Raw genomic sequence first — 21,814 nt, 5'->3', positions numbered from 1 at the left:
TATTTTGTTCCATTGATCTATATGTCTGTCTTTGTGCCAGTACCATACTGTCTTGATGACTGTGGCTTTGTAGTAGAGCCTGAAGTCAGGCAAGTTGATTCCTCCAGTTCCATTCTTCTTTCTCAAGATTGCTTTGGCTATTCGAGGTTTTTTGTATTTCCATACAAATCTTGAAATTATTTGTTCTAGTTCTGTGAAAAATGTGGCTGGTAGTTTGATAGGGATTGCATTGAATTTGTAAATTGCTTTGGGTAGTATACTCATTTTCACTATATTGATTCTTCCGATCCATGAACATGGTATATTTCTCCATCTATTAGTGTCCTCTTTGATTTCTTTCATCAGCGTTTTATAGTTTTCTATATATAGGTCTTTAGTTTCTTTAGGTAGATATATTCTAAGTATTTTATTCTTTTCGTTGCAATGGTGAATGGAATTGTTTCCTTAATTTCTTTTTCTACTTTCTCATTATTCGTGTATAGGAATGCAAGGGATTTCTGTGTGTTGATTTTATATCCTGCAACTCTACTATATTCATTGATTAGCTCTAGAAATTTTCTGGTGGAGTCTTTAGGGTTTTCCATGTAGAGGATCATGTCATCTGCAAACAGTGAGAGTTTTACTTCTTCTTTTCCAATTTGGATTCCTTTTATTTCTTTTTCTGCTCTGATTGCTGTGGCCAAAACTTCCAGAACTATGTTGAATAGTAGCGGTGAAAGTGGATACCCTTGTCTTGTTCCTGACTTTAGGGGAAATGCTTTCAATTTTTCACCATTGAGGATAATGTTTGCTGTGGGTTTGTCATATATAGCTTTTATTATGTTGAGGTATGTTCCTTCTATTCCTGCTTTCTGGAGAGTTTTTATCATAAATGGATGTTGAATTTTGTCAAAGGCCTTCTCTGCATCTATTGAGATAATCATATGGTTTTTATTTTTCAATTAGAGCCACTAATTTAAATTATGGCCAACTTTTTCATCAAATTATAAGCAGCAGAAACACACTATGGATGATTTATGCAAAAGAGAGGGTTTATTTAAGTAATATTTAAATAACTATCTTTGATCTTTGGGAGGGCCAAATAACAATACAAATGTCCTACATCATATTATAGACTGGCACTGCTGAGCACTGAAGAACTGATGCTTTTGAACTGTGGTTCTGGAGAAGACTCTTGAGAGTCCCTTGGACTGCAAAGATTCCATCCTAAAGGAAATTAGTCCTGAATATGCATTGGAAGGAATGATGCTCAAGCTGAAACTCCAACACTTTGGCCACCTGATGCTAAGAGCTGACCCACTGGAAAAGATCCTAATGCTGAGGAAAATTGAAGACAAAAGAAGAAAGGGGCAACAGAGAGTGAGATGGTTGGATGGTATCAGCAACTCAATGAACATGAATTTGAGCAAGGTTGAGGAGATAGTGGAGGACAGGGAAGCCTTGTGTGCCTCAGTCTATGAGGTCACAAAGAGTGAGACACGACTTAGAAACTAAAAAATAGCAACAATCGTGATAAAACTATTGCCCACAGCTGCACACATAGACCAAGGGGGCAGAGCTGGGTTTCAAGAAGTCATTCTCTAGCAAAAAATAATGAACTGAAAATTAGGCACAAAAACAAATATTTAGAATGAAAGGAAAAAAATATCAAAAAACATTTTTAAACCTGATAAATACCATAAACATCACAAAATCTAGAAATAGTACATAATAATTTATTTGCCTGACACACCTCATGTTATATTTTTCCATTTCATTTTTGGGCTATGTAAGAATAGGGTTATCAAATATAATTTATAGTATTTTCTATAGAAAGATTGAAGGCAGGAGAAGGGGACAACAGAGGATGTGATGGTTTGATGGCATCACTGACTTGATGGACATGAGTTTGAGCGGGCTCTGGGAATTGGTGATGGACAGGGAAGCCTGGTGTGCTGCTGTCCATGGAGTTGCAAAGAGTTGGACACAACTGAGCAACTTAACTGAACTGATAGAGGGAAGAGATAATTCAGTCTTTCTTTTACTCTGGTTGACCCAGATTTCTTTTCCAGGTAACTTTTAAAATGTAGAAGAGTTTCAGATTTACAGAAGTCGTAAAGATAGAGCAAAGAGCTCCTTTATACACCTCACCCGTTTTCCCCTATTATATATTTGTTAACAAATGAATCAAATCAATCAGGTTTGAAACATTATTAAATAACTCCACACTTTATTTGAATTTTATTAGTTCTTCACTAAGCTCTCTTTTCTATTCCAGGATAATACATCCCACTCATTTAGTCATGTCTTCTTAGACTCCTCTGGGCTATGACAGTTTCTCAGATGTCCCTTCCTTGTGGTAACCTTGAAAGTTTTGAGCTTTATAGATATTTTGTAGAATGTTCCTCCATTTGAGTTTGTCTGTTTTCGTCATGGTTTGGTACAGAGTCTAGGTTTGGGGCAGGAAGACCACACAGATGAAGGACCACTTTCATCTCATCAGATGTTAACCCTGATCACCAGCTGGCTGAGATCCAAACTTGTTTTGTATTTTTCATAATTTAGAAATTTTTCTTTTGGCTTCATACCTGTTATTGCCAACATCACGGAAAGTTGTTGGATTGTTATCAGATTTGGGAAAACTTCTATCAAGTTTCATTTGTGATCCTGAGAGGTTCAGAAGGATTTCCCACAGCTTCTGGCTCTGTGCATTCCATATCTGATTTCTCCTCCGCTCTCCACACAGTTCACGACCTGGCATGAAGGACATATCTATTTGCAGCACAAGTCCTGGTCCTGAACCTTCATGACCTGAGGCTGAGTGAAGCAGCACAGTGGGAGATTAAAGTGTTCCTGGAAGCCATTCTGATACCAGGTTGGATAGCACATAGAACCACATAGAAGAGTTACACTAGACCCAGATTAAATGTACCCCCGCTCACCTTCCCCATAATTAGCTTGTCCCTCTCTCAATGCTGCAGCCACTCCAATACCAAGAGTACAAAGGACAGAGTGTTCTTGGGAGGGGAAAGAGAGTCTTAACCATTGGCAGCGAGAATATCTGGCTTTTGAAGGTTTTACAAAAATGCGTCAACACTTCGCTGAAATCCTCTTCTAGGTTTTGGAAGAGGCTCATTTGAGTAAGGAGGCCTGAAGGTAAAGAGTCATTGGAGGGGTGTCTCTGGCTGCAGCGGTTAAGACTCTGTGCTCCCAATGCAGTGCCTGCAGGTTCAGTCCCTGGTCAGGGAACTAAGATCCCACATTTGCTGTTATTCACTTGCTAAGCCACATCTGACTCTTTGCAACCCCATGAACTGCAGCGCACCAGGCCTCCTTGTCCTTCTCTGTCCCCTGGGGTTTGCTCAAACTCATGTCCTTTGGGTCAGTGATGCCATCCCACCATCTCATCCTCTGTCACTCCCTTCTCCCACATGCTGTGCAACAACAAAAAAAAAAAAAAAAGAGAGAGAGAGAGAAAGAAAGAAAGAAAGCAAAGAGTCACTGGACTCACTGTTAACCTGGCTTTGCAAATGCCTCAGTGGATACCACTGACCTGCTTGGCCCTGGACTCCAAATGCTGCCATCTGAACCACTGGCATCAGTGTCTCTGGTGTGCCTGCTTTGGCATTTCACCTCCTTCCAATTCACACTTTGGGCAGGTGGTTTTTGATTGGCTGAGCCTAGATTATATAACTTGGCCCCGACTGCGGACAAGGCTGGGGATGTATGTTTATTTGAGGTTACAAGGAGAGGGCAAGCTCTTCTAGTAAGGGATCTCCAAAACCAGAGAGGAAGCTTCATTGCTTATATTTGCATAAAGAAACACAAAATGATGCAAAAGTGGTTACCTCTGAGGGAAAGATATGTGGGGGGCACAACTTCTTAATACAAATATTTGCATGTCATTTTGAGTTTGGCAATGTAGGCATATACTATCTAGTCAGAAATAAAAGTTTTGGTGGGGGCCTTCCCTGGTGGTCCAGTGATTAAGACTGGATGCTTCTACTGTAGGGGGCGCAGTTTCCGTGCCTGGTTGGGGAACTAAGATCCTGCATATAAATACATAAAATTGTAAAAGATAGTATAATCATATTACCAAATGTCACAAATCTGGATAACTTCTCTCTTTAATCAACACTCTCAGCAAGGATCAAAAGAACAACTTTATGAAGTGTACCACATTTAAATCTGTGATTTTACGTCACCAAATCCATCTATCCAATCTTCTACCATGACTCGCCTAGTGGCTGAGATGGTAAAGAATCCGCTTGCACTGCAGGACACCTGGGTTCGATCCCTGGGTCAGGAAGATCCCTTGGAGAAGGGAATGGCAACTCACTCCAGTATTCTTGCCTGGAAAACCCCATGGACGGAGGAGCCTGGCGGGCCCCAATCCATGGGATCGCAGAGACAGGCATGTCTGAGCGATTAACACACAATCTCCTACCTCCTTTCTTGGCCTCTTTTGGAACCCCTCCAAATGACTCATTTTCACAAAAGCACCATGAATTGGCAGTGATTACCCTCACTAGGGAGGGGGAGAAAGGTGTGGATTTCCCATACAATGTGGTGTAATACGACTTGGTTTCTTGCTGTGAGATTTCAGAAGAATTTCTTGCACACAAAGAGGCTCTATCAGAATCAAACACCACGTGGGGTCCTGAGGTAGAATGAACTAGTGGAATGATTCTGAAGATTTATTCATTGCCCAAAGATGAATCTTTAGGGCTTATGAAATTGAGGGTGGGGGTGCGAGAAATCACCATTCACGGGGAAACGTGAAAGGTTCCAGAAAGTGTTCCCAACCTCTGAGATATAATGCCTGATGGTCTGAGGTGGAGATAATGTAATCATAATAGAAATAACATGCATAATAAATGTAATGCCCTTGAATCATCCCCAAACTATCCTGCCATCTCCCCCGCTTCCCCTACTATCTGTAGGAAAACTGTCTTCTACAAAACAAGTCTCTGGTGCCAGGAAGGTTGGGGACTACTGCTTTAGGGCAATCTTTGTCCTTTGAGACCAGGATTCCTCTAAAGAAGAGAAAGCCCTTGAGGAGAATGATCCCTGGAAGGACAGGACCCAGCCAGTGTGATATTCAGAATTAGCAACTTGTATGGGATGAACCTGACCAATCAGAACGTACTCCAGCCATTATCTTACTGCCAGATATCCAGCTGATTTTCTCAGCCCTTCCACTAATCACTTATATCAGCATTTTCCTTCTCTTGGTCACCAGGGATTCTAGACCTTCTCCAAAGCTCAGAAACCCATGGATTCAGGAAGAGGAGGTAGAGAGACAGCTAGATCTTAACCACTATCTTTCGTGGAGCAGTCAGAAGCCATCATCACATAATCTATATAGTGAAAGTCAAAATGTTGGTCTGTCAGTCATATCTGACTCTTTGTGACACCATGGACTGTAGCCCTCCCGGTTCCTCTGTCCATGGACTTTCCCAGGCAAAAATACTGGAGTGGGTAGCCATTCCCTTCTCCAGGGGATCTTCCTGATGCAGAGACTGAACCTGGGTCTTCTGCATTGCAGGCAGATTCTTTATTGCCTGAGCCATCAGAGAAGCCTAACCTATAGAGACCCTAGACAAATAAGAGAATGTACACCTTACACTCAGTGGGCATTCAGTAAATATGTTTGACTCAGGGTGGAACATAAGCTCCTTTGGAATGAGCTTTATGGTGATATTCCTGGAACTGAATCCACTGACAAGTACTTAGGAAGTGGTCTATAAATATTAAGGACAAGTTGATTAAATTAATGTGTTGGCTATGGGCCCTGCCAAAGTCTTTCTATAAGGATTGGATTTTTAGAGATGCTCCATGCTCAGCAATACCATTCCAATCCTACATGGCCTAGTCTAAGAAATGGCAGAAGAGCCTGGTTTTGGATGGTTTCTTCTCCTGGCAGGACAGGCATGGGAACAGATCCTGCTCTTCATGAACTTCTGAAGAATCTTCTTGAGAAAGCTCAGATTCATCTGGAGTTTCCCACCCTAAGAAGAAGGGAAACTTGCCTTCTTTGAATGCCATATGAAACTTACCATGTACACCCACATCCAGGCCCTGTTCCTGTCCATCAGCACAATTGGAGTGTCAGTTATTCTGGGTATAATATGCAGAGATGGAAAATTCCAGGTGTCCATGTTAGTCATCACAACCAATGTGATTCCAAATATCTATTTAGTTGGAATTTTTTAAAGCTTTTCAGGTGAACCACTCCAGTCTTGGTTTTTTTAATGAAAGACATACCTAAGCATCATAGGATAAGCACCCAGTAAGAATAGGCTCCTGATCTCTCAGCCCTGGGTGTGATTCTTTTCTTCACATGTACTCATATTCCTTGTTCAGATTTTGGGGCTTTACTTCCTGTGATAACTCCAAGGTTGCCCTCAGGCAGAAGAGCTGTTGAGATTCTGTCTGACGTTCTGCCACAGATTTGATGCACTGATACATTCTGGGCATAGGGCCACTAATCAAGAATGAATGACTCTGTGTGCAGTATAGAATTTACCTTGTCAAGGCCCTGCCTGAATAAAAGTGCCTTTGCTTGTTGAGAAGCCTTGGGCCATAACAGAAACTCTGTGCTAACACAGCGATTTATGGTGGGGAACCTTGGACCACATGGTATCAAAACCTGCCTTTTGGAGAAGATGGGGGCAAAAGTCAGCCATGCAGATGTCCACCTGTGCCTACATGACTCAGCCCAGATAAAAACTCTGGACACAAAGGCTTGAGCTCCCCTGTTTAATAATACTTCATGCATATTGCTTCACACCACATTATATCATGGAGCAGTAGTTGTTCTTGGGACAACTTGCATCTAATGACCCCTGGACCCTATCCTGTACTCTCTTCCCTTGGCTGATTTTCACTGAAATCCTTTTCTGTTAATGAAATGTAGCCTCAAGTATAATGACTTTTCTGAGTTCTGTGAGTCCTTCTAGCAAATTATTGCACCCAAAGGGTAGTCTTTTTTTTTTCCAACTTAGTTTATTGAAGTATAGATTTATAATGTTGTGTTAATTCTGAAGGCGGTCTTGTAAGTAGATAGGGTAAGGGTCCTTGGAAGAAGAGAACTAGGCAGGACTTTCTTGAAATGAGAGAAGTAATTTTTGACCTAGGCCATTTTGTGATCTAAGCCTGGCCACAATGTTTGTCCTTGAACAGGTCTCAATAATAATCTTAAGGGAACAAAAGAATGCAGGAACAAGTAACTGTTATCAGGCAAGAGGAGTAACAATAGCAAAGATAATAAATCAGTTGTAAAGACCCCCAACCTGGCTTCTCTGGTGGCTCAGATGGCAAAGAATTTGCCTGCAATGTGAGAGAGCCAGGTTCTGCCCCTGGCTCGGGAAAATCCCTGGAGAAGGGAATGGTTACCCACTCTAGTATTCTTCCCTGGAGAATTCCGTGGGCAGAGAAGCTTGGGGGGCTACAGGCCACGGGGTTACAAAGAGTCAGACATGACTGAGCAACTATCACCTTGACTTTCAAAGACTTCCAGATCTGTTTCAATGGTAAAGATTAGCCTGACGTTTCTACCACCAGATCACTTGGAACCTAAGAGAGGATGATGTTGACCTCTTCTGACCTTCATGACTTCAATTAACCAAAGCTTGGACTCTGTGGATTGCTTCCACCCCTTCATGAATATTCATATACCCGTGGTTTAAAACTCCCCCAGTTTCGCTGTTTGGGGAGACACTGCTTTGGAAAAGATCCCTGGGGTTTTCCTTACTTGCTGCAAGTACTAAATCCTTCTTTCTCCCAACCTTTGTCTTGGCTGTATCTCTTGTCTCAACACCCACCAAGAGATGAACTTAGTTTTCGAGTAACAGTCTTGGCTCAAACTGGCAATTTGTGTCAGAGTGAGAGCAGTCTGGAAGACCCCCAACTTATTAGTGACAAAAGTGATGGTGGTCCTGAGCTCTGCAACCCTCAAAGTGGAACCCCAGCACTAACCCACCTGGCCAGAGTGGCCATGAGAAGCGACCAGCATCTTCACCTCAGGCCTCGGACACATTCAAGTCTCACCCCTGTCCAGGTCAGCAGGTCTCCCCTCAGTCACCCCAGACTGTTCCCAGCAGCCTCTTTCCACCACTGAAGTCCTGCTTGCCCTATGCGGCCTTCACTGCTTCATCCCCAAGCCAGGGTAAGCCATTCTTCTTTCTACTGAACCTCCTGTTGCAAAGGCTCCCTTCTCCATTACCACTGCCTTCTCTTACCAGGTACAAACTCAGGTTCATACCTACCCAAACGAGATCTTTCTTCTGACAGTCAGTTTCTGAACCATCCAAATTCACTGTAGCTTCTGGGCTAGCATGTGCCTATCAAACCAGCTTGCTGAAAATAAGTTCCAATAATCAGACATAAGGAGATCCCATTAAAATAACCTGGGAGATTCACTGTTCACCACAGAGCTACACATGGAGACCTTGATTTGAATCCTGAAAAGCAGAAGCTCTCTGAGTTGAAGAGAAAGAAATGACGTGAGGTACTTTCTTGGTGATCCAATGGTTAAGAATCTGCTGTGTAATGCAAGGGATCAGGGTTCGATCCCTGGTTGGGGAACTAAGATCCCACGTGCCATGGAACAGCTAAGCCCATGAGCTGCAACTAGAGAGTCAGTGCATCACAACAAAAGATCTCACACGCCACAACAAAGACCCAATGCAGCCAAATAAATAAATATTTTAAAAAAAGGAAGTGCATGAGAATTGGAAAGGACAGTGCTGTAGCTTGTAGAAGGCAAACCAATAAAAACTGAGAAAGTTTTCCTATTCTAGTTTTTCAATAGTGATCCAAGTAATACTTGAGCTAAATGCCATCTACAGTAGTATCATGTTTCTTTAAATCTCCGATTAAATGTTGGCGAAGTGCAGTTAAAAACACAATAATTTGGATCAACTCGCAAAGAATTCCATATGAGTTAGGGGAAGTTAGAACTACAGAATATAATGGAAGAAATACAGCTATATTACTTCTAAGCACTTACATAGATTTTTAAAAAATGGTAACCCAGTAGAAGTGTTATGAGCTCATTGTCATAAATAGACAATTTTCATATGCCATCTCACATTATTTTAATCCAAATTGCTGTTACTCAATTGCTTTAATAATGTGGAAAAGAGTTTCCATTCTTAATCAGGTTAAATCTTCTTCCTCCAAGGCATGTAGGTTGTGTGGTAAATTTCGTAAAAGTCTTGTCCCTCATGAAGATAAAATTTGAGAAAAGAGGAGGAATGGGAAAGAAGCCGAAATCAATAAGAATTACTTGATTTGAATGAGTTGGCATATTATAGGTCTACAATATCAAGAGATGACTTGCTTTCCACCAATAAAAGTAGATACATACTAACAAATGTATGGTCCAAAAAGGCGCTACTCATTGCTCATCTCATTTACTTATGCAGTTTTATTTTCATGCACTGATTCACTTAGCAAACATTTCTTCAACGCCTTTCTCATTTCAGGCCTTGTATTTGGTTTTGATGATTCCAAGATGTGCAAAACACTATTTCTACCAGCAAGGAGTATGCAGGGTCCAAATGACTACAGTGTGATGAATGGCTGTCTGGTGTGTTCTCAGAGAACACAGGGTGGGGATACTCTCCTTCTTCCTAACCAATAGAGTCAGCTATTTCCCAGCCTCCTGTACCGTGGCATATGGTCATGTGACTTAGTTCTCACAATGGAGTGCAGACAAAAGTCGTGCTGTCCACAGCCGGGCAAAGGCTTTAAGAGATGGGTGTGCCCCCTCTAGTCTTTCTTTCTCTTGGAATGCGACAGAGTGTTTCAGCTTTGGCCATAGATGAGGACGATGTCCTTGAGTCTGGAGGATAATGGAGCAATGACTTGACAACCTGGAAAAGATTGAGTCCCAGCCCACAAGCCTGGCACCCCTGAGTGAACAGATGGAACAGAACTGCCCACAAACCTGGCATACTCACTTTGGCACTGTTACTTGAGGGGGAGAAAAACAACTATAATTTTAAAACTATTTTATGATCGTGTCTTTTTATTTATTTTTATTATGAAAAATATCAAACATATAGCAAAGTTTAAAAAATTATACAATGGACAGCCATATGCCCACAGCTTGTATCTACCATTAACATTTTACTACCAAAAAAAAAATTATAAGCCTATCCATCTTTTCACCCAACTATCCATCCATCAGACTTTCTCACTTTTTGGACACAATTCAAAATATATTGCAGACATCTGTATATGTTCCTTAGTACATTGGCATGCATATTATTACCTAGACTCCAATATTTGTTTTTCTCTTGATGAAAATTTTATATACAATGAAGTACACAAACCTTAAATGTATAACAATTCACCCATATAACCCAAACCTGTCTCAAGAGAAAAATCATTCCATTTCCCCACATGTTTTATTAGGGTATTTCTGTTACAGTAGCTTAGCTTTATCCCAACTCACTCAGAGTAATAATTTTAATAACAGTTCCATGAGTTGAACACCTTTGATGAGTCAAGAATCATATATGCAAATCTTATATAATTTTCATAATAATGACATGAGATAGGTATGATTAGCTGTACCCTATAGTTTAGAAAAATGAGGTTTAAGAATTGTTCAGGTTCACCCGGCTAGTAAGTGGCAGAGGCGGGTTCTGCATCCAGGGTGTCTGCCTCCAAGGTCCCCCAACTTCTCACCACCTTCTGGGTGACCGACCCTACCTGGGGGGCTCAAAGAAGAGGAAAACACTGAAGCTACATGTTAAGCCTCAGCCCTTGAAGACTGGGTTGACCTAAAGGACAGAGCAGGGATAGGCTTCCAGGCAGAAGGAGCATCATACACAAGGTCAGTGAAACATACAGTACAAGCAGCAGAGTGTGGCATTTTGAGAATTACTATCGTCTCCATCCAACCAGTCCATCCTAAAGGAAATCAGTCCTGAGATATTCACTGGAAGGACGGATGTTGACGCTGAAGCTCCAATACTTTGGCCACCTGATGTGAAGAGCTGACTCATTAGAAAAGACCCTGATGCTGGGAAAGATTGAAGGCGGGAGGAGAAGGGGACGACAGAGGATGAGATGGTTGGATGGCATCACCAGTTCAATGGACATGAGTCTGAGTAAGCTCCAGGAGTTTGTGATGGACAGGGAGGCCTGGCGTGTTACAGTCCATGGGATCACAAAGAGTCGGACACGACTGAGCGACTGAACTGAACTGAACTGATTGTCTCCATCTGCCTACAGCTCATGGTAAAGATGTGAGGGCGGCCAAAGATGAGAGTTAAAAGTTGACCAGGGTCCACCTGCCGATGCAGGAGACACGGGTTTGATCCCTGACTGGGATGATCCCACATACCGTGGAGCAACTAAGTCTGTGCGCCACAACTATTGCACCTGCGCTCTAGAGCCCGGCCGCTAACTGCTGAACCCACGTGCCTGGAGCCTGTGCTCCGCAGCAAGAGAAGCCGCTGCAATGAGGAGCCTGCGCACCACAGTGAAGAGTAGCCTCTTCTCATCGCAGCTAGAGAAAGCCCTCACGGCAACAAAGACTCAGCACAGCTGGGGATAAATAAATAAAATACAAATTTAAAAGTTGACCAGGTTCCAGTGGTTGACTCAGCAGATTGCACATGGTCCTCTACGCAGTGGGAAGCCATCCAAAGATTTTAAATAGGGAACTGACACAATTAAATTTGATTTTTAGGATACAATTTAGAATATTGTTGGTGATGTAGGGAGTTATATGAGAAAGAAACAGGAGCTAAAAAGTCCTATTATGAAACAAGTGAAACAGTCCAGAGGCTTCAGGGCCCAAACTAGGGCAGTCACTGTGAAGACCAAGAGCACGCGTTTTGGAAACAGATCAGAGAATCCCCAGTCCTGGTTATTCTCTCTTCCCAGGAAAACTTACATCTCTTCTGTATGTGCTCTGATTAAGGAAATCTCTATTAATTTTGTGATAGGGACTGCCATTGTCTCCCACGATATCCTTTATTCCCTTCCATAGGAACAGAAGTTTCAGCTTGAGTCAGTTCAGTTCAATTCAGTTCAGTTGCTCAGTCATGTCCAACTCTTCACGGCCCCATGGACTGTAGCACACCAGGTCTCCCTGTCCATCACCAACCCCCAGAGCCTACTCAAACTCATGTCCACTGAGTCGGTGATACCATCCAACCATCTCATCCTCTGTTGTCACCTTCTCCTCCCACCTTCAATCTTTCCCAGCATCATGGTCTTTTCCAATGAGTCGGTTCTTCACATCAGGTGGCCAAAGTGTTGGAGTTTCAGCTTCAGCATCAGTCCTTCCAATGAAAATTCAGGACTGATTTCCTTTAGGATGGACTGGTTGGATCTCCTTGCAGTCCCAGGGACTCTCAAGAGTCTTCTCCAATACCACAGTTCAAAAGCATCAATTCTTCAGTGCTCAGCTTTCTTTATAGTCCAATTCTCACATCTATACATGACTACTGGGAAAACCATAGCTTTGACTAGAAGGACCTTTGTTATTACCTTGAGTAATTTAGTTAAAAAGATTATCTTTTCCAGCCTCCCTTGTAGGCTACAATTATGACCAACTGTATGGTCAAGCTGGGTCACTGGGATGTGAGCAGAAATTGAGTGTGCAACTTCTCAAAGACACCCATACTCCCTTCCTGCTTCATCCCTTTCTCATGGGCTGGAATGTGGAGGTGATGGAGAGCCATCCCTGGCAATTTGTTCAAGGTGAAGCCGCTTACGGATGGAAAAGCAAAGGATGAAAATGTCTTGGCTCCACACACACTTGAGCTGCTTTCCTGTACTCCTTGTCTGGACTATTTCATGACAAAGAAATAAATCTTTATCCCACTTGAGCCACTGTATTTGAGGAGATGTTATTACTGGAATCCAGTGTGAGATAGTCCAGTGTAGTTAAAGAGACAGATTCTCCCCCTGTAGATTTTACACTTGACAACTCAAGGGCAAAATGCAGTTAGGAGATCTGATGACAAAAATATAATCCTTGGTATTAGAGACACTGGGGGTCGGAATACAAGCATGCCACTGGCTGGGTGGCCTCAAGCAAGATTTTTTTATTTTTTTATTTTTCTCGGGGTTTGTGAGATCTTAGTTTCCTGAACAGGGATCCAGGAATTGAACTTGGGCCTCCTACTGAGGTGTGTGGGGTCCTAACCACTGGGCCACCAGGGAAGCCCCTCAGGCAAACTATTTACCTTCTCTGGACCTTGCTTTGTCGTCATGACCTAACTGTTTTCTTTTGCAGAAGGGGGTAAATGGCCAGGTTACAGTGAAAGAGTAGTAAAAGTCCACTTTCCCTGTCTAGCAAAAACGCTGTGCCCAGTGGTGGGCCTCCCACACATTGGTTATTGTGGTGTGAATAACTGGGGGAAGAATGCAGAGACAGCCCGCCAGGAGAGGCATCTCACAACACTGGGGCCAACACTTGCTTTTTCCTCTGATCAGCATCATACCGACTTTCTGATTTTTTAAGAGAGTTAATTTTTAAAAGAGAGGTTCTAGATTTACAGTGAAATTGAGGAGGTGCAGAGATTTCCCAGACACATGCATGGCCTCCTGCATTATCAGCATCAGTCATCAAAATGGCATATGTGTATTTTTACCGCGGATGAACCTACATGGACACATCATAATCACTCAAAGTCTGTAATTTTACTTTAAAGTTAACTCTTGGTATTGTCCTTTCTATGGGTTTAGGCAAATGCATAATGCCAAGTGGCCATCATTATAATATCATACAGAGTATTTTCCCTAGCCTAAAAATCATCTCTGCTTTGTCTCTGTACTTCCGTTCCCCTTACCCCAGGCAACCGCTGATCTTTTTTATTTTCTCCACAATTTTGCCTTTTACTAAATGTCATATAGTTGAAATCATATAGTATATAGCCTTTCCAGATTAGTTTCTCCAACATGACCCCCCTCCTCCCTGCTCCCCTCCCTCCTCCCTGCTCCCCTCCCTCCTCCTCCCCTCCCTCCTCCTTTCCTCCCTCCTCCCTCCTCCCCTTCTCCCCCCTCCCTCCCTTCCTCCACCCCTCTCTCCTCCCTTCCTCTCTCCCCTCCCCTCCCCCCTCCTCCCCTCCTCTCCCCTCCCTCCCTCCTCCTCTCCCCTCCCTCCCTCCTCCTCTCCACCCTCCCCTCTTCCTCCCTCCCTCCTTCCCTCCCTCCCCCCCTCCTCCCCCTCCCTCCCTCCCTCCCTCCCTCCCTCCCTTCTTCCTTCCTCTTTCCCCTCCCCTCCCTTCTTCCTTCCTCTCTCCCCTCCCCTCCCTCCCCTCCCTCCTCCTTTCCTCCCTCCTCCCTCCCTCCCTTCCTCCCTCTCCCTCCTCCCTTTCTCCCTCCTCCCTCCTCCCCTCCACCCTCCCCTCTTCCTCCCTTCCTCCTCCCTTCCTCCCTACCTCCTCCCCTCCTCCCTCCCCCTCCTTCCCACCTTTCCCTCCCCTTGCTCCTCTCCCTCCCTCTCCCATTCCCTCTGCTTCTTCTTCCCCTCCCCACCCCCACCCCTCCTCCATCTGTCCATCCACCCATGTCCTCAGGAAGCCCCCAGTGAGATGCCCAGATGAGGAACGTCAGGCTGCCCAGGACGCAGCTCCCAGACAGCTCGGGGGCCGTCGAGAAGGGGAGGAGGCCAGGCTTATCTGAATGTCCTTCCGCTGTGCAAAGCCTGTCTCCTCTGCCGTTTTTAGCAGCGGCTTAACTCTGCCCTGGGCCTCCTGCCGTCATCCCAGACTCTCCCTCCCTGCTGTCACCGGCGCCCCGCCGGCCGCTGACAGCCGGCCCGCTTCCCTGACATTGCGAGGCATCTGCCTGGACCGCGGAGGACGGTGCTGCAGTTACCCTGGAAACCCGAGTGCCCGTGGGGACTCTAATGGGACTCCGACTGACCACTGGAAAAGCCCTGGACACAATGTTAAGAGTTTAGGGACAGTGGTTAGCCAGCTTGCTTCTCTGGCAAAGAATTACAAACCCGAGCTTGAAAGGGATAAGGGGCCATGTAAGAAGCTCAAATACAAACTCGCCTTTAAGTGGGTTATCTTGCCAGTTACCCCAGCTTTTGTTTGGTTATCCATGGGGCAGGGGATCAGGAGGAGTTTGGGGTTATACCTGCAGAAAGAGAGAGATGGGGAAAGGGATGGAGAAGAGGAAGATGTCTCATTCCTCTGGGTGGGGAAGATCCCCTGGAGAAGAGATAGGCTACCCACTCCAGTGTTCTTGGGCTTCCCTGGTGGCTCAGACAGTAAAGAATTCGCCTGCAATGCGGGAGACCGGGGTTCGATCCCTGGGTTGGGAAGATCCCCTGGAGGAGAGCATGGCAACCCAATCCAATATTCTCAGGTGTACTCTGAAAGGGAACAGAAGGCTCAGTTTTGATGAGAGGTGTGTCGAATCCCCCTGCAGTCCCAACAGCACCACCTGGGGTCCAGGGCATGCAGTCGGGGAGGGGCTCCATCTCAAGCGCCATCTTCTCCTCATTTTGCCCCAGGTCATGGTGCAACTCAGGACCTCTGAAGGCTTGGCTACCCTGAAAGGGGGACTTTGGGACCAGACAACATGTGGCTAATGGGCCAGTTCACCAAGATCCTCTCCCTCTCTGTCTGCCATGCCAGGGACTGGCTATGGAGCCTTTGGAGGTGCCAAAGAGAGGCCCCAAGGTAGAAGACTATGAATGAATTCTTTTCATTTTGAGAAAAAGCCACAATTGTAGTTCGGTTTCCCTGGTGGCTCAGAGATTAAAGCGTCTGCCTACAATGCGAGAGACCTGGGTTCGATCCCTGGGTCGGGAAGATCCCCTGGAGAAGGAAATGGCAACCCACTCCAGTATTCTTGCCTGGAGAGTCCCATGAACTGAGGAGCCTGGTGGACTACAGTCCACAGGGTCGCAAAGAGTCGGACACAATTGTAGTTATTAGCTATAGCATCCCATTCAGGGATCTTAAACAACATGCAATTTTTCTTTATTGACTCAGGGATGGATATCATATGCTGTTTACTGAGCATGCTTCCCCAGGATCCACACTCCCTTCCTCCTACAAGGTGCAGAAGTGCCCACTGGACTACATTTCCCAGCTCCCCCTGCAGCCAGCTATGCCCACGTGACTGTGCTGTGCTTAGAGTGTCTGACTGATTGCAATCCCATGGACTGTAACCTGCGAGGTTCCTCTGTCCATGGGGATTCTCCAGGCAAGAATTTTGGATTGGGTTGCCATGCCTTCCTCCAGGGGATCTTCCCAACCCAGGGATTGAACTCAGGTCTCCCACATTGCAGGCGGATTCTTTACTGTCTAAGCCACCAGGGAAGCCCAAGAATACTGGAGTGGGTAGCCTATCTTTTCTCCAGGGGATCTTCTCCACCGAGGGATCAAACCGGTGTCTCCTGCATTGCAGGCAGATTCGCTACCAACTGAGCCACCAGGGAAGTCCATGCCCATGTGACTAAGTCCCAGCAAATGGGATGCTGTGGAACTGAGGTGTACCACCCCCACGGTCCTGTCCTTCAGGGAAGCTGCCTGCCCTCCCTACCTTTTATCTGGGCTGGAAAGTGGACTTAGGTATAGTGAAGAAGTTCAGTGAGGGGGAGACCGCAGGAAGCAGCAAGGAGGGCTGACCTGGCTGACCTGGTGGATTAGAACTGCTGCACACCTTGGACTACCCTGGATGGCTCCAATGTCAGAGTGAGAGGAAAACAAACCTCTCTAAGTCTCTTGTGCTTTCATCTCTGTTAAAGGAGCTGAACCAATATACGCTAACTGCATCCATGAATAATTGGCTTCCATTATACACACCTATCAGTGTCCGGAAAACATGAGAGTTAAACTTGAACCTCCTTTTTCCTTGAAATGTCACCTGTTTTTGCCTCTTAACTAACACAATCCACCACTTTCCTCAAAAGGGCTTCTTATCTTAGGAAGCTGGCCCAGAACCCTTTAAAAATTATTCAGGTTCTCAAAGAGCCAATGGAAAGGTCAAATCAGCTGGTTCCACTCCAGAGAGGGACCCTTGGTTTTAGGAGCTGTAGGGATCTCCATGGGCCCTATGACCTTATATGCCAGACTTTGATGGCAATTTTAATTTAAAATATTCTGGCCCAGGTCATATAAACATATTTGTCAGTGTGTGTGCTGTGGTTTTCGTGGAGAAATGTGGTCACTGTCCCTAAGGCCCCTCAGCTGAATGTCAGCCCTTTACGCTACTTTGCTTTCTCACACTGTGACTGTCAGCCCCAGAGGGTATGAACTCAGGAGACCTAGCCAGTCACCCTGACCTGCTCTCCTCCCTGACTTGCTTTTTATGTTCTGACTTGATTGGAACTGTACTTATCTATAGAGAAGTGTTTCTCTCTCTCTCTCTCTCTTTTTTTTTTAGAAATTAAGCTCCTTTAGAGATTAAAGTTTGGCTCCCTCAGCTTTCTTGCAAACTCACAGTATTAAAACTGGGTCATGGAAAAATAGTTGCTCCATTTTCTAACCAGACAATAGCTTTGGGCAGTGCCATGTTCCCCTCTCCTGGGCCCTCCTTCTGGACAGGTCTCTCTGCGACCTCCCCTTCTCCCTCCCTGCCAAGGGCACCACCCTTGTCACTAACCAGCTGAAGCTGCACTATCCCCTTTTCCTTGTCATCTCTGATTGGTGCTAGTGGCTCCCTGCTGCTCTTCCAAGTGCCTCCCTCCTCCTCCCAGGATGCATTCTGATCAAGGACAAGGACACTTTGTTGAGTCATGGTACTAAGGGTGAAATTTCCAGTCTGTCCTCAAGGGTTTAAAGCACTGAGACTGTCGTGGATTACACTATTATTCAAAAATATTTGCGGGCCCTTCCTGAAGGAGATGATACTCAGCTGTTCCCTTCCCAACCACCAACATCAGGCTTGACGATGTGACTTGTTCTTGACAATAAATGCAAACAAAAGGCATGGGACATGGGTCCTGTCCAGGCAAAAGCTTTAAGAGCCACAGCATGGTTTGCTGTGTGTCTTTTCCCTTCTTCCACAAGCTGGACAATGGTCCAGAAAGAGGCTGCTTCCTCAGCCTAGATCCCAAAGAAGATGGCATGAAGCCAAATATAGTCTACCCATAGTGAACCTGTAACTTATGCAAGAAATAAACTTTTGCAGCTGTAAGTCATTGTGGGTTGGGGACTGTTGTTACCGCAGCAGGACTTAGCCTTTTCTGAGTGTTGCAGAGCACATGTGGAAATGCGTTCAGACTCTTCTCTACGAAGCTGTGGTTTTGCTTGGACTGGACATGCAAGGATCTTGCTGCATCAGGAGAGGATATTGTGGAGACATTAGCCTACCTCTGCTTGAGGCTTTAGAAAGACTTTTTCTTCCCCCTTGTTCCAGTCTTGTTGTGATCTTGATGTCTTATATACCCTTGTATTCATTCCTGGTCCATCTCAAGATAGAACATAATCTCTCTTCCTGGGCCCCAGAAAGAGACCATTACACCAAAAGAACTGGTGAGCAATACTGATTTTACTGAAGATTTCACAGGGACGATAGAGGGGTTTTCATACACATCTTATGCCAACTGCCCATTCATGCTGTCTGTGTTACAGTGCACTCTGGGCCCAGAACACTGAGTTCAGATATTGGCTCTTCCAATTACTGTGTAACCTTCGGCAAGTTATCAATACTTAAACTCTAAGAATCTCCTGCAAACTGTGGACAAAACCTTTCTGTGTACTAGGGTTTGCGAGATAAAATTCATATTTTATGGCAAGACAATAGAAATTTACATATGCACTCTTCTCTACCCTTCCCCCCACCCCCAGCCCTGTGCATTGTGTGTCTGCCTCAGGCATTGACCAGTCCCCCCCCCCACCCGCCCCCCGCTGGCAGGAATACCTGCTCAACCATAAACAGCAACTTTCTCTTAGCATCAACAAGACAGCTCCTCAAAGATAACATTCCTTCTTGATCTCGTAAGGGGTCATGACGGAGCTTAGATCTGGATTGTGTCAACTGTCAGTTACACGTCATTGAATGTACAGTACCCCGTTTCAAAAACACTTAAATAACTGTTTTGACTTCTAACAGGCACAACAGTTCTCAGCGCTTCCTGGGATGCTCTTCCCAGGTTATAATCCTCAAATGTGGCTCCAAGAAAATTTTCCACTTCTTTCCTAGATAGACTATTGCTTGATTTTCATCAACAGGTTATTATTGGTCTCTGACAAGTGTGAAAGTTAGACTTGAACTGACCTTTTCCAGGCAATTCCCTGATGGTCCAGTGGCTAGGGCTCTGCACTTTCACTGCCATGGGCCCAGGTTCAATCGCTGGTCAGGAACTAAGATCCCACAAGCCACAGAGCCAAAAAAGAAAGAAAGAAAAAACTGACTCTTCCTGTTGACAGCCTGTTCATCCTTTACCTCTTTTTTTTTTTTTTTTTTTTTTTTCTGCTAGTAATCTGGAATATCTATGGAAAATGAGACTGGGAAGGAGTATAACACTAGACTCAATAAGCGCACAACAGCGTTAGTTATCATCAGCATTCTTTCTGTCACTTAGAAGTAGTCTTCATCAGTGTGCTTGCTTTCGTGGGCTGCCCTGGTGGTCCAGTGGCCCAGGCTCTAGGCTCCCAGTGCAGGGGCCGGGGCTTGATCCCTGGCCGGGAAACTGAGTCCTGCGTGCTGCAACTAAAGATCGCGCATGCTGCAGCCAAGACTCAGTGCAGCCAGATACATAAACAAAGTTTTCAAAGGAAAGTTAATAAATGTATACTTGCCTTCTTAAGTCACTTATTCTCACCCTGTGTTTCCTTTGACCTTCCCCTGGAGCATGTCCAACCTCATGGCTCCAGTCTCCTCCATGCTAGACTGCAGCTTTCCCACCGTACTGGATTTCCACTGAGTGTTTGGGATCCTGGCCTTTGGGCCTGCTTGCTCTTAATCCCATTTCCCATTCTCTCCCTCTCTGTCAGCAGTTCCATTTGGAATAAATTACCCGCAGAGAACAGCCTGGAACTCGCAGTGAAACTTTGTCCCCAGTAGAAAGAGACAGGCTTGAAGGATTGCATCCAACAGCCCCAGGGACCCAGGGTGGAGGCTGGACTCCCTCAGGGCTTCAGCCTCCCAAGCTGGGTCTCCTCACTTCCCCTGCTCTGTAGGCAGTCAGACAAGAAGCAGACACACTGGAAAGGAGAGGATGCTGGCCATTGTTCCCAGGATCGGGAGCTTAGGCTAGGGTATATCCAGACCTATTGTGTTCACATTTTCAGGTTTTATCTCTGCTTGAAGAAAACATTTCTTAAAGGAATGCCTTTAAACGTTTCTCTCTGCTTGAAGGCATTCCAGGACAATGGAAATTTCTAGTTAACTCAGGCCACCCAAATGTGGCTATCCTCGAACATCCAGAGCCAAGCCTAGGTGGGGCAGATGACAATGAGGTGACGAGCAGAACACGCCCAGAAACGTCCGTCTGATCACACCGTCTGAAATGATTTTACGTGCTTCTTATGGTAGCTGTGTCACTGTCTTGGCTCATTTAGTCCTGCATTCCATCAAGACCCTCAGATTTCCCTCATGGGTCCTTTAGGTTCTGATGAAATTCAGTCTTTAGTGGCTCAAAGGCCATGTGCCCAGGGGCGCAGATTATGGATGGGGGTGTGGGTGGATACTTTCTCAATCTGAGTTTTACTGTGTGAACAAGTTATGTACTGAGGCTCACTTTCTTTATCTGTAAAATGATAATGCTGATGATCATCACCGTTGTCATCCTCACTTCACAGACTTGTTAGGGTTCAACAAAATAAGTTACGTGAAGTGTTTGGCCCAGGGCCTGTGACATAGTCGATTCCTGCTGCTGCTGCTGAGTTGTTACTGCTACTATTACTACAGGTCCTCTGGCCCTCCAGGCCCCCTTGCAGCTCTTAAAAACACGATCTCTGACTCTCTGAACCTGGTTTTATCGGCATGTTGTGGGGAAATAGTGTCATGAAGCCAAGTATTCACTCTTGCTTGTCCGCAGCGTCTCGCTTAGTAACCAGTGCTGGTGACCCTTGCCCAGACCCCACGTATTTTACACTCGTTGTCTTGCACAGCCCTGTGGGATTGTCATTCCCATTCCCATTTCTTGGATGAAAAAGAAGCCCAGGGAGGTTAAGACGCTTTCTTTTCATTCATTTATTTATTTCTTAATTGAAGGATAACTGCTTTACAGAATTTTGTTGATGTCACACAGCCAGAAAGAGGCGGAACCAGGTAAGAACAAACTGTCTGGCATTATTTAGTTACTAAGTCATGTCCAACTCTTGTGCAGCCCCAAGTACTGCAGCCCACCAGGCTCCTCTGAACATGGGACTCTCCAGGCAAGCATACTGGAGTGAGTTGCTATTTCCTTCTGCAGGGGAACTTCCTGACCTGCATCTCCTGCATTGGCAGGCAGATTCTTACCACTGAGCCACCAGGGAAGCCCTGAACCAAAGTCTATCTAAGCTTAATTTTTTAACTACCACTTTTTATTTTTTTAGCATTTTCTGTGCTCTGGGCGCTATTTTAACTGTTTTGCAAGTATGATATTATTTCATCCTAAAAATTATGGAACAACAGACTGGTTCCAAATAGGAAAAGGAGTAAGTCAAGGCTGTATATTGTCACCCTGCTTATTTAACTTATATGCAGAGTACATCATGAGAAATGCTGGACTGGAAGAAACACAAGCTGGAATCAAGATTGCCAGGAGAAATATCAATAACCTCAGATAAGCAGATGACACCACCCTTATGGCAGAAAGTGAAGAGGAACTAAAAGCCTCTTGAAGAAAGTAAAAGAGGAGAGCGAAAAAGTTGGCTTAAAGCTCAGCATTCAGAAAACGAATCCGGTC

The sequence above is a fragment of the Ovis aries genome, chromosome 1 (assembly GCF_016772045.2).
Source record: "Ovis aries strain OAR_USU_Benz2616 breed Rambouillet chromosome 1, ARS-UI_Ramb_v3.0, whole genome shotgun sequence".
Lineage (NCBI taxonomy): Eukaryota > Metazoa > Chordata > Mammalia > Artiodactyla > Bovidae > Ovis > Ovis aries.
Note: the sequence above shows the minus strand (reverse complement) of the source record.